General features: G+C 46.1%; 1 protein-coding gene across 6 annotated transcripts in view; it reads left to right on the top strand.

The window, feature by feature from the left end:
- The window catches only part of LOC116849985, a 239,013-nt gene extending 235,514 nt beyond the window's left edge, over positions 1-3,499 (top strand). For all 6 annotated transcript variants that reach the window (XR_004379228.1, XR_004379223.1, XR_004379224.1 and 3 more), the window contains one exon: positions 3,069-3,499. The gene's annotated coding sequence lies outside the window, so the exon portion shown is untranslated. The remainder of the gene's footprint in view (positions 1-3,068) is intronic.
- Positions 3,500-10,175: the final 6,676 nt, after the last annotated feature.

Genomic DNA, 10,175 nt, shown 5'->3' with positions numbered 1-10,175 from the left:
TCTCTCTCTCTCTCTCTCTCTCTCTCTCTCTCTCTCTCTCTCTCTCTCTCTCTCTCTGACGGCAGCCCACTATCCGAGAGTCTCAAAGAAGGGAGATGAAAATCAAAATCGACTTCGATCCGTGTTCTCCGAGCCGTCGACCCTCATTACCCGCGGAATTCATCATTCCCGATTAGACACGCTTAAATTCGGCCCTCCACGGCCGAACACCGTCGGACGGTGGATTGGCGCGATCGTCGTAGGATCGTCGTTCGCGATTGTAGGATTCGACGGAACGGCGTGGTCGCGCGATATTTTTCATGTGAGCGCCAGCTTACCACGTTTACCACGTAAGCGGGACGTTTAATTGCATTCTCGCGAGGCGAAGAATGGATAATGATGTTTGCGAAAGCTTAGCGAAGTTGGCGAACGCGACAATTACACGCTCGTAAACCGTTTTAACGCTAGAAAGATGGGCTGGCGCGAGGTTTCCGGTTACGATTATTCGAATAACAATTAAGAGGAAAATGTTACGATTCGCGCTTGCTTCTATCGCGTCCAATCGACACTTTACTCGTAAAACTACGGGGACGGCTCACGTTTTCCTTTTCGCGACACACATGAATTTTTCGGATGCGGGAATGTTACGACATTCGTCTCGGTATTTGTTTCCTGATACAAAATAATATGCACAATAAATTGCAACTTTATCGTCGTCTACTTAGCGCGGTTGATTATCAAATTAAATTTACTAAAAGCCAGAACGCCAGAACACAATACACTCCCGGCGAGATCCCGATAAAGTTTCGCAGCAGCAGTTACAAGTTTGTGATCAAGACTGTACCGTGATCTTATTGAAGGTACCGAGCAAATGGTTCCTGGCTACGGCTGTAGGGTCAGCTCGAAGGGTCACTCGACATATGGCCCAGAACCTGGCCCCGCCGCGCGCACAAATTCAATCCCCTCCCGATTTCGAACAATTTCCACGCCTTTTTTATTCTCCCTCTCATCCCTTCCGTTCTAAAGAGCTAGCGAAGAAAGGATTCCTTGTTTTTTTTATAGACCGTACAAAATGCGTATTCCTCGACAGAACTCGCACTTCTCGGCAATTTGGTGAAAAAGAAAAGGATAAAGCTCATTTGTGTCAGAATTCTCTTCTTTAATACCGCCGCATGAAAAGGATATCCTTTGTACTCACGCGCAATGACTGAGGGGATCGTCCAAGGACGAGTAAGCTCATTTAGTTTTCAACACGGCAACTTTTCGCGACATGCACCGCTGCGCGCGCATTAGTATTTATTAATTAATAAAACTTGGCCCTGTTGCGAATGTAATTTTACTTATGCACGCGTGATATGTGTTTCACGGTGAATGCGCGTATGAGTATCGCGCGCGTGTATTTATCTGTATATGCACGTATATATTAGCCGCCGCAAGTGCAGCGACTACGTGGAGCGACAGCGTGGAATAAAGAGAAATCGAGAAAGGGGTAGAAGAAAGAGATCAAGGAAGCTGCCGCGCTGCCGGCATCTCGACCATGGTACCCACTTCGCTTCATTAATTTCTCGCAAAGACAGTGTCAGAGTCACGGGGGTTTTCCGGCTGCAGGCTGGGGCTCCTGGGGACCCGAGGCTTCTCCGCTCTCTTACGGTCTGGTATTTAAATTCAAAAACGAGAGCAAGCCAACCGACTCCTTTTCTCTCTTTTCTCATCGTCCTCGTCTCGCTCGCGGCGTTTCCTAATGTTTTTCCCTCGTTTCTCATCCTTCCCTCGAACCTCACCTCCGCGCCACTCCGGCCGCCACCCCTCCCCCCTGCCCGCCTCCCTCTCGCGCTCCCCCCTCTGAGCCCCCCGCGCTCGCCTGTCCGCCGACAGTACCACCCTCCGGCCACCCTCCTCCCCCCGCAGCCACCTCGTTCCACGAAGGCTCAGTCAATAAAGTATTCTAAAAAGCCCGCGCGAATAAGAGCCGTCTTACTCCCTCTCTCCCCCTACCGCCATCCAGCAGCCATCCTCATCCCCCTTCTCGCTTCTAGCTGGCAATCCCCTTCGCTCTGCTACTTCTTCGTCCCTGGGCCACCCCGTCCGACCCCGCCGTGACGATGGGTGGCGAAGGAGGAGGAGGTGGAGGTGGTGGAGGAGGAGGTGGAAAAATAGGGGTGGCAAAAAACGTCAATAATATCGGCAAGATGGAAGCTGCACGGGTGTTTTAAGAGAGTCTTAACCCCTGTGGTTTTCGCCGTTGCCTCCCAATTCGCCACCCTCGCGCGTCTCGCTTCGGTCGGATCGCTCGAAAAGATGATGCTTCGTACTCTTCTCTCTTTCTTTTTCATCGGCCGACTTTTTCGTTCTTCTTTTCCCTCTTCTCTTCTCTTTCTCCTCATTCTTCGTTTACTAGCGTTATTAACGGGACGCCTTCACTGGAAAATATTAATATCTCTGCACGCCGCTCGTGGCAGCTACCACGTGTCGCGAGTTTATCAGCGGGACTTAAAGTCAAGTAGCTCTATTACTTATTACTAGTAGGTGCCTGATGTTTTATGGCGAGACGTTGTATTTCGAGAACAATGCGAATCAATCGTTTAGTAATGCAGTATTTTTATCATCGCAGGAATGATGCTTATTATGCGGAATTTACTATGTAATCTAATGACATGTATTTTTTAATATAATTTTCTTAAAATTTCGCAAAATACAAATTTAAACAATATAAATATAACTTTTTTTTAAATATAATTTTATATAATATAAATATTTTTTTATATAATATAAATATATTATATAAATATATTATATAATTTTTTAATATATTTTTATATAATATAAATATAACTTTTTTAAAAAAGTCAAAATTTATATTGACCAATCACATCTGGATGAAAGAGAGAAAGAGATAGAGCGCATTCGCCAAATTTATGCTAAGTTACTTTTTCGTAAAGTGCAAAATATATTTGTCATTGTAACGCTTGACACTGAGTCCGCGATTATTCTAACAAGACGAACACTAACAGACTGATTCAGTCAGTGTTGTTTTCCATGAAATCCCCTTCCTGTAAATTATTATGGATGTACATTTTTTTCTGTTGCAGGGAGACCCAAAAATCTTATGTTTTGCATAAAGGCGGAGAAAGAAGGACGAGAAGAAAGACGAAGAGAAATCACTAGGATGAAAAGAATATATTCGGATCGCTCGATTATAGAAGTTTAGAAAGTAATTCACGGATCTATTGCCTATTTCGTCTAAGAAAGAAAGAAGACAATGAGATGGAGGAAAAAGACGAGAGATGCAGGAAGGGCAATTTTCTTACGGACTTTTTATAAATGCAAAGACACAACGAGAAATTGCAATCTTATTTATCTTTGGAACGGTAGCGTACGTCGTTCTTTACATGGATCACTTCACCCCGTAATTCTTCGTACTCGAAGTATCGAGATACGGCCATCGAAAGGCGAATACTTCGCGAGATACTTCATATTTTATTCTGACATAAAGTGCGCGAAATAACGAAGGCGCTCGCTCACAATCGCCTCGCTCGCACTGCGCCGTTCTCTTGTCGTTCCGCCTTTCGCAGAAGACAAGCCGTCGAAAGGAAAGCGCTTCGTAAAATGCGGCACTTGCAACGTTGCGGATGCGCTCGAGTGTGTTGCGCTACGATTTGGTGCATATCTCATGATATATCGAACAAAAACGAGCTGATATAAGCAACAAATAAGATCTTAAAAAGAAAATGTCTTTGAATGTCAGAAAGGAAAGTGCATTACCGATTGGTGCGTCCGGGTTTTCCGCGCTGAATGTTTGATGTCACGTCCACCACTTCGCTGCCATCCTCATTCCCTGTCGCAGCCTTTTTGCAGGAATATGCTAATAAGTCGTGGGGCGATTTCTATTTGTCCATTGTGTTCTATCGGTGTGCAAACCGCGCGAATACAATACTCGCGAATATAATCTTTATAACGAGTTTCGACGCGCGACTTTAGATTTCTCTGCTACCGGTAGAGGAATCGTAGAATTAATAACGTCGAATATTATTATTGCGAGTGTTATTGTTGCAGTATTCTTATTGGCATAAACACCGGCATGGTCCAGAAAATTGGAAAGATATGCGCGATCAATATCACGTCCGCCACTTCGCTCTTTTCTGACGGAAGGGATGATAACTATATGTTGTGGCGATTTAAACTGCGAGTAATAGTTGAATTATGAAGTCGCGAAGACACAATATTATAACCTTAAAATTAGATGTGAGTATCTCCTGGACTTGTACACCTAAAAAATACTGTACTCGCATTTAACAATAAGACTCAACTTCTAACATAGCAGTTGTCAATTCTTCCTAGAGTGGAAAGCTTAATGTGATAAATTGATTGTCCTCCTACCCGGATCTGCTGAAATAAAATACCAAGTATGAATGTTATTATTGCGTCTATTTTATTCTGGGTCTACTGTGAGACGCCTCATTAAAGTTTAACTTACTCTTGCCCGAGTCTTCAACCCGTCAACATCTCCATCTCATCACCATCATCATCCTCATCATCATTATCATCTCATCAGCATCACCATCTAATCTAAACATCGCAGTTTCCAAAAACGACACTTTGTGTTCAATGTTGGAGGTGTTATTCACTCATAAGAATGGTTGTAATGTCGCGGTGATTTAATTTTGAGAGAAGCTACCCTCAAATGTTTAATTAGGGTCCGAGCTACTTTTACTCAGATGTAATAATGTTATATCTCACCCACATTCGATTCGTTCCTGCGTTGTTGTACTCGATGCATCGATAATAATATTATCTCCATCTACATTGGGTCATCGGATGGTTTTGCATTATAATATGCTCAATGCATTCGTAAATTCCAGTTCGTGAAATTATTCTTCCACACAGATAGATTGTCAAATATGTTATTCATTATGCAATATGTGGAAAGATCCTGTTAAAGAAAATCAAGAAAATTGTTACATATTGAAATTTACTTTAATTATGTTTTAATAATTTTAATAATTACATTTATTTGTGCAAACAATATTGAGTTTTCTATTATTTTTTATTGTTTTATGCTGTAACATAATAATAGTATAATCGCATATATCAGCTCGTTATTAAGTTTCTGTGATAACACTATGCCATTGATGTTTAAACAAAGCTTACTTGTGCCGAGAGTGACTTGTACTAAAGTTTTTTCGCATTGTATTCATCCGCTCAAGTTTCCTAATAAAATCGTGAATACACGAGAGAAGAGGCGAGCCCTTCCAGCATTGTCCTTAACTCATCCCCTTCGCTCATAGTAATTCGGAGAATAGAGAACAATCTATGTCCATATGAAATTTTCTCTTGCTGTAGGCTCTGGATTCATTCTAGACCCATTGTGACGAGTTACGAATATGCGAAATGAATCCATGATCAAAAGCGCCGTGTAATTTCAGCGATTTGCTTCATTAGCGCAACACAACGTAACGCCTCGCAACAGAAATACAGTCCTTCGTGCGCACATCTATTTTTACCGTTCGCCATCATCGTGGAATTAATTCTAATTATAGAAGCGAGCTCGACCGGGGTGGGGGTTCCATTTATTCGATTTGAAACGGGTGGAAGGAGCGAGGCGAAGCCTGCGAGAAAAACAGAAAGGGGAAGAAAGATGCTGAAACAACGATTGTCCTTGGAAATGAAGCTTAGTCGATTCACCCTCCGTTCGAACGGATCCCAATGCAACAGCCGTGTCGAATAATAATTGTTACTGCCGCTATTCCAACAATTGCGCCCTTTCCTCAACTATCGCATCCTCGTGCAACATATGTTCTAAAGAGTTTCATTACTACGTTTTATTATTCGCTACTATCATTAATCCTCATAAACGTGTATTGTAGAAAAAAAACAAGTATCCAGCCAATTGCGTAATAACCGTGCATGTTTCTGAAGTCAAGACATTGTTAAAAAAACGCACAAACATTTAAGAGATGCTCCGACTTTTTATGTTCCTTTCAAGGAACCAATAGCCTCACTCGAAATTTGTCTCATATGAGATACTCAGATATGATTTTCAAGATTCGTCAATCTCATTATTTCAATATCTAAGTTTTCCGACTGAATCACGTGATATACGTGATATCATATTTATAATTTTGATTCCCCTAAAAAAATGATATCTAACTCTAGACTCAAATTCGAGCATGCGAAGCAATTTTCAAGTAATGATTATTAAAGAATAGTTCTAAGACATCTTGTGAACGTTTCTCATGAACGCGCCTCGCGTCGTATCTTCGCAAGATGCGCGCTCGTTCAAATATAACCAAGGGGTGATTAATTTTTTTGTTTCTCCTTTAATTCAATTTCATTCCAGCGTTCAATCAGTAACGTCAGTAGCCGTCGTCGTCGTCGTCGAGCGCGCTCGCTCGCTCGCTCGCTCGCGCGCACGTGTGTACGCGCGTGCGACGACGCAGTATCGTTCAGTAATTAGCGATGCTGAGAGGACGTAAGTACCTACCATCCACCCGCACCGGCAACATCTAGCATCCTCCACCTCGTCCTCCCCGCCCGTCTCGCCACCCTCTCTCCCTCCCCCCGCCGCCCAATAAATGGATGGATAGATAGATACCCTAACCGTACAAGGCAGCTGCACGTAGGTCGCGCTCAAAAGACCAAGAGCGAGCGACCTTATTGGGAGGGGGGTGGCGGTAGGCTCGGGCGCGTACATAGAAACCACCCCCGAGCTCCCAATACCAAGAGACCGTCCGCGTGTTGCTACGTGCGGGCGCACGCACACACACGTAAGCATGCAAGCGAGTGAGCAGGTAGGCAAGTAGCGCGCGCCACGACGTACGCGTGGGAATATCATTATCTCAGTTGTGTGTTTTCCGTTAATTGCCATTATCGGCGGAACTTAGTTAGGGGCTGCGTTCCCCCGTGACGCTACCGCCGCCGTCGCCGCTGCCACCGCCATCGCTCCAAGACTTTCAAGAACGGACCGCGCGCGCGGACCAAGCGATGGGTCTCTCTCTCTCTCTCTCTCTCTCTCTTTCTCTTTCTCTCACGGGAGAGAATCCAAGTGGTCCGTTGGTGATAGACTATTGGCGCGAGTTGGTGCGCTTTGACCGCTTAGTTGTGAGAGTTTCTTTCGGTCGTTGCTCGTCAAGTGGCCCAGAGAAACATGATCGCTTGATCGCACGATCATGTCGCATGCGCTATTGCTGCGGAATCCGTTACGGTCGAGACGCAGTGGCGACTTAAAGAAACGTGATGTAATGGTCCAGAACGGTCTCTCGGCGAGTCGGTGAGTGACTTCCAGGACCACATAACCGAACGAAACTATGGGATGGATAGATAGATAGAGAGAGGGAGGAAGAGAGAGTTAAATCGTCCAGCAAATGAACGCACTCACGGTGCCTCTTCTGCCGCTAAGTTGCGCGACGATGAGTCGCTGTAACACAGTGACGGATCGGGTCTGTTACGCGATTCGAGGTGGAAAGAGGAGAGAGAGAAAGAGAGAGAGAGAGAGAGAGAAAAAAAGAGACAGAGAAAGCGCGCACGATGTATGTGTCGTACACTTATCCGCAAAGAACATCGTCATGTCGTGCTGCGATTAACCGCGAAGCTGGAAAAAGCTCGCAAGCCCCGGCGTCAATGCGCCTCTTCTTCTTTTTTTCATTGTCGGCCCGTATCCTACGAAAGAAAATTTCTCGAAACGCAGGTCTTTCTCCCGCCATCGCCAGCACCTCGCACCCCCCATGCCTCTCCGCATCCGCCACTTTCCACCCTCCCACCCTCGACATCGCCGGCACCGCTGCCGCTTGCGTCCCCCTCCGGCTCACCTCCGCTCGTCTTGCCTCCTCTTCCGGTTCTTCCTGCGAGCACAATGGAGCCCGAATCCATCTCGGACAACCTTACCGCCCGCCCGCACACCCGCTCCCTCCGCTACCCTTCTTTTTCTTCGTATCTCGGTGGAACAGCGTCGAGGAATAATTCCATTTTCTTGTGCGAGTACAATTTTGCTTTCAATTTATTTTCCCCCCTTTTTCCTTCCCTGGCTCGCTCTCTCGCGAAGATCCCAACAGCCGTGGATCGCCTCTCGCCCCCACCCTTCACACCGCTCGCTCCCTCCGTCTCGGTCGTCTCTCGCTTCTCTCCCTCATCTCCTTCTCTCGCTCGCTCTCCTTACTCGCGTTAGCCTTCGCTTCTTCCAGCGAACCTTCTTCGCCACCTCTAACCTCCGTCTACGGAGAGCTCGCCCCCTCCGACGTTCTCCTTCAGCCTCATCTCCCGCCGCACCGCCACCGCCGCTGCCGCCGCCGTCCCCGCGCACTTTCACCATCCTCTTCAACCCCTTCGTACTGCCACGCTGCCGTCCGTTCCTTTCGTCCTAAACACTCCGCTCGCCTCTGCCTTTTTCTCTCTCTCTCTGCATAACTGTCCGTCTCTCTCAGTCGACTCCGTTCACCTTTCCCATCGACTCTCTCTCTCCACCGACCTTACGCGCTCTTTCTTTCTCCCTTAGCTTTATCCGACTGCCACCCACGATCTCCCCCCTCCCCCAATGCCATCTCCCGCCGGCCGTTGTAATTATTAAACATTGCGAGAGCCAGCAGCAGTAACAAGCGTTTTATAACTGTACGAGGGAGCAGTTGGGGCGTGAGGCTTTTGTTGCTCTTTCCAGGCGAAGGCACGAAGAACGCGAGATCGACGCCCCGGAGACGTGGCCTTGAAAGGGAGAAGCCTGTCCATCGCAAGAACCTTCCTTTCGCGCCGATCGCGTCGTCAAAGAAGCCCCGCTCCCGAAGGGGGATTTCCCGCTGGAGCTCGATTTATCGGAAACTGTTACATAGGAACGCGCAACGGTGATAATAGATCTCGCCTATCACCACGGAAGGTGCAATTATCCGCGATGTTTGATCGACCATTAAGAGAGAAAATAATCACACACGTTACGCGTGAATGTAAGAATCGTGGCACTGGACCTTGCAACGTTGACACTCTATGAAATGGAGTCTTGCAATTTATCGCTCAACAAGAAAAAGAAAGTCTCGATAACAGTGCGGCTTCTACGTGAAAAAACCCCTTCCCGCCATCTTCCGTTCGCCAGAAATGAAGTTCCCGACACGGAGTTCGGAATGTTTGGTTTTTAGGAGCTTATGCGATTCCCCCCACGCAAAGTGTAGGAAACTGGCTGGTGGGCATGCCGGGCTGATTAGCGGGCGGATCAAGTCTGGTTTCGTTTCGTGCCCGCGAGCGAGAATTTCGTGGATGATCGTTCTCGTCTCAATCTGGGTTTTAATAATTCTCCTCCTGGCGAGAGGGGACTAACGCGGACGGACGGACGGATGGATGGATGGATGGATGGACGGACGGACGGAAGAATTTGGGAAGCGAGTCGAGGGTGGCGAATAATTGCTATGGGGTCGAGAGTGCTTTTTGCAATCCGGCAGAGGTATCAATCGAATCCTTCGGATATTTTCGCAGGGATGCGGATCCGCGCGATATATTAAACTTTCGGTTCAAGATCGCAATTATTTTCGCCGAGAAAGGTTTCTTCATTACGTAGTTCGACAGTAGACGAAAACAGGACGAAGAAATACGGACGGATGTGTCGTATGAGAAACATGTCGACGCGAAAGAAACTAATAATGTACATTCGATATGCGGTATGTCATTATAATCGAGTATGGCAATAAGAGATTAATTTAATCTGAATAAAAGGTTAACTTAATATCCTCTGAAAACTGCTTGAGAGAACATGTATTTGCCAAACGAACGTATCATTGTCCAGGAAGTCGAAGGGTAATATTTTTTTCTATACAACCCAAGTGAGACCGTAATTGTCGAGGGTAAACTAAAAAAAAGAAGCGTGACCCTTCATATTAGCCACCTCTCGCATCAACCACCCCTCGTGCGAAACACCCCTCGCGTGTTTTTTGTAAGCCGATGGAAGCGGTATCTACCGTTTGTCCGTGCAACCCTTCCGTTCAGCGTTACCGACAAGAATTATACCAGGCTGGCATCTACAGTGGCCCGGAAAAAACGAGCGAGAATTTTTAATATCGACTGCGTGTATGAGAGTTCACGACTCGATTCACGTCGAAGAAGTAAATTATTTGTTGCAAGACTCGTATATTTTTAGCACGATGTCACGCTTCTCCACATTAATTACTCGCAATTAACTCATAATCTTGTATCTCGACGTTGTTTAAGATACATTTCACGATATT

Source organism: Odontomachus brunneus, unplaced genomic scaffold (genome assembly GCF_010583005.1).
Source record: "Odontomachus brunneus isolate Ranch 3 - 2012 unplaced genomic scaffold, Obru_v1 Obru_scaffold_130, whole genome shotgun sequence".
Lineage (NCBI taxonomy): Eukaryota > Metazoa > Arthropoda > Insecta > Hymenoptera > Formicidae > Odontomachus > Odontomachus brunneus.
Note: the sequence above shows the minus strand (reverse complement) of the source record. Positions and strands in the feature narration are given on the sequence as shown.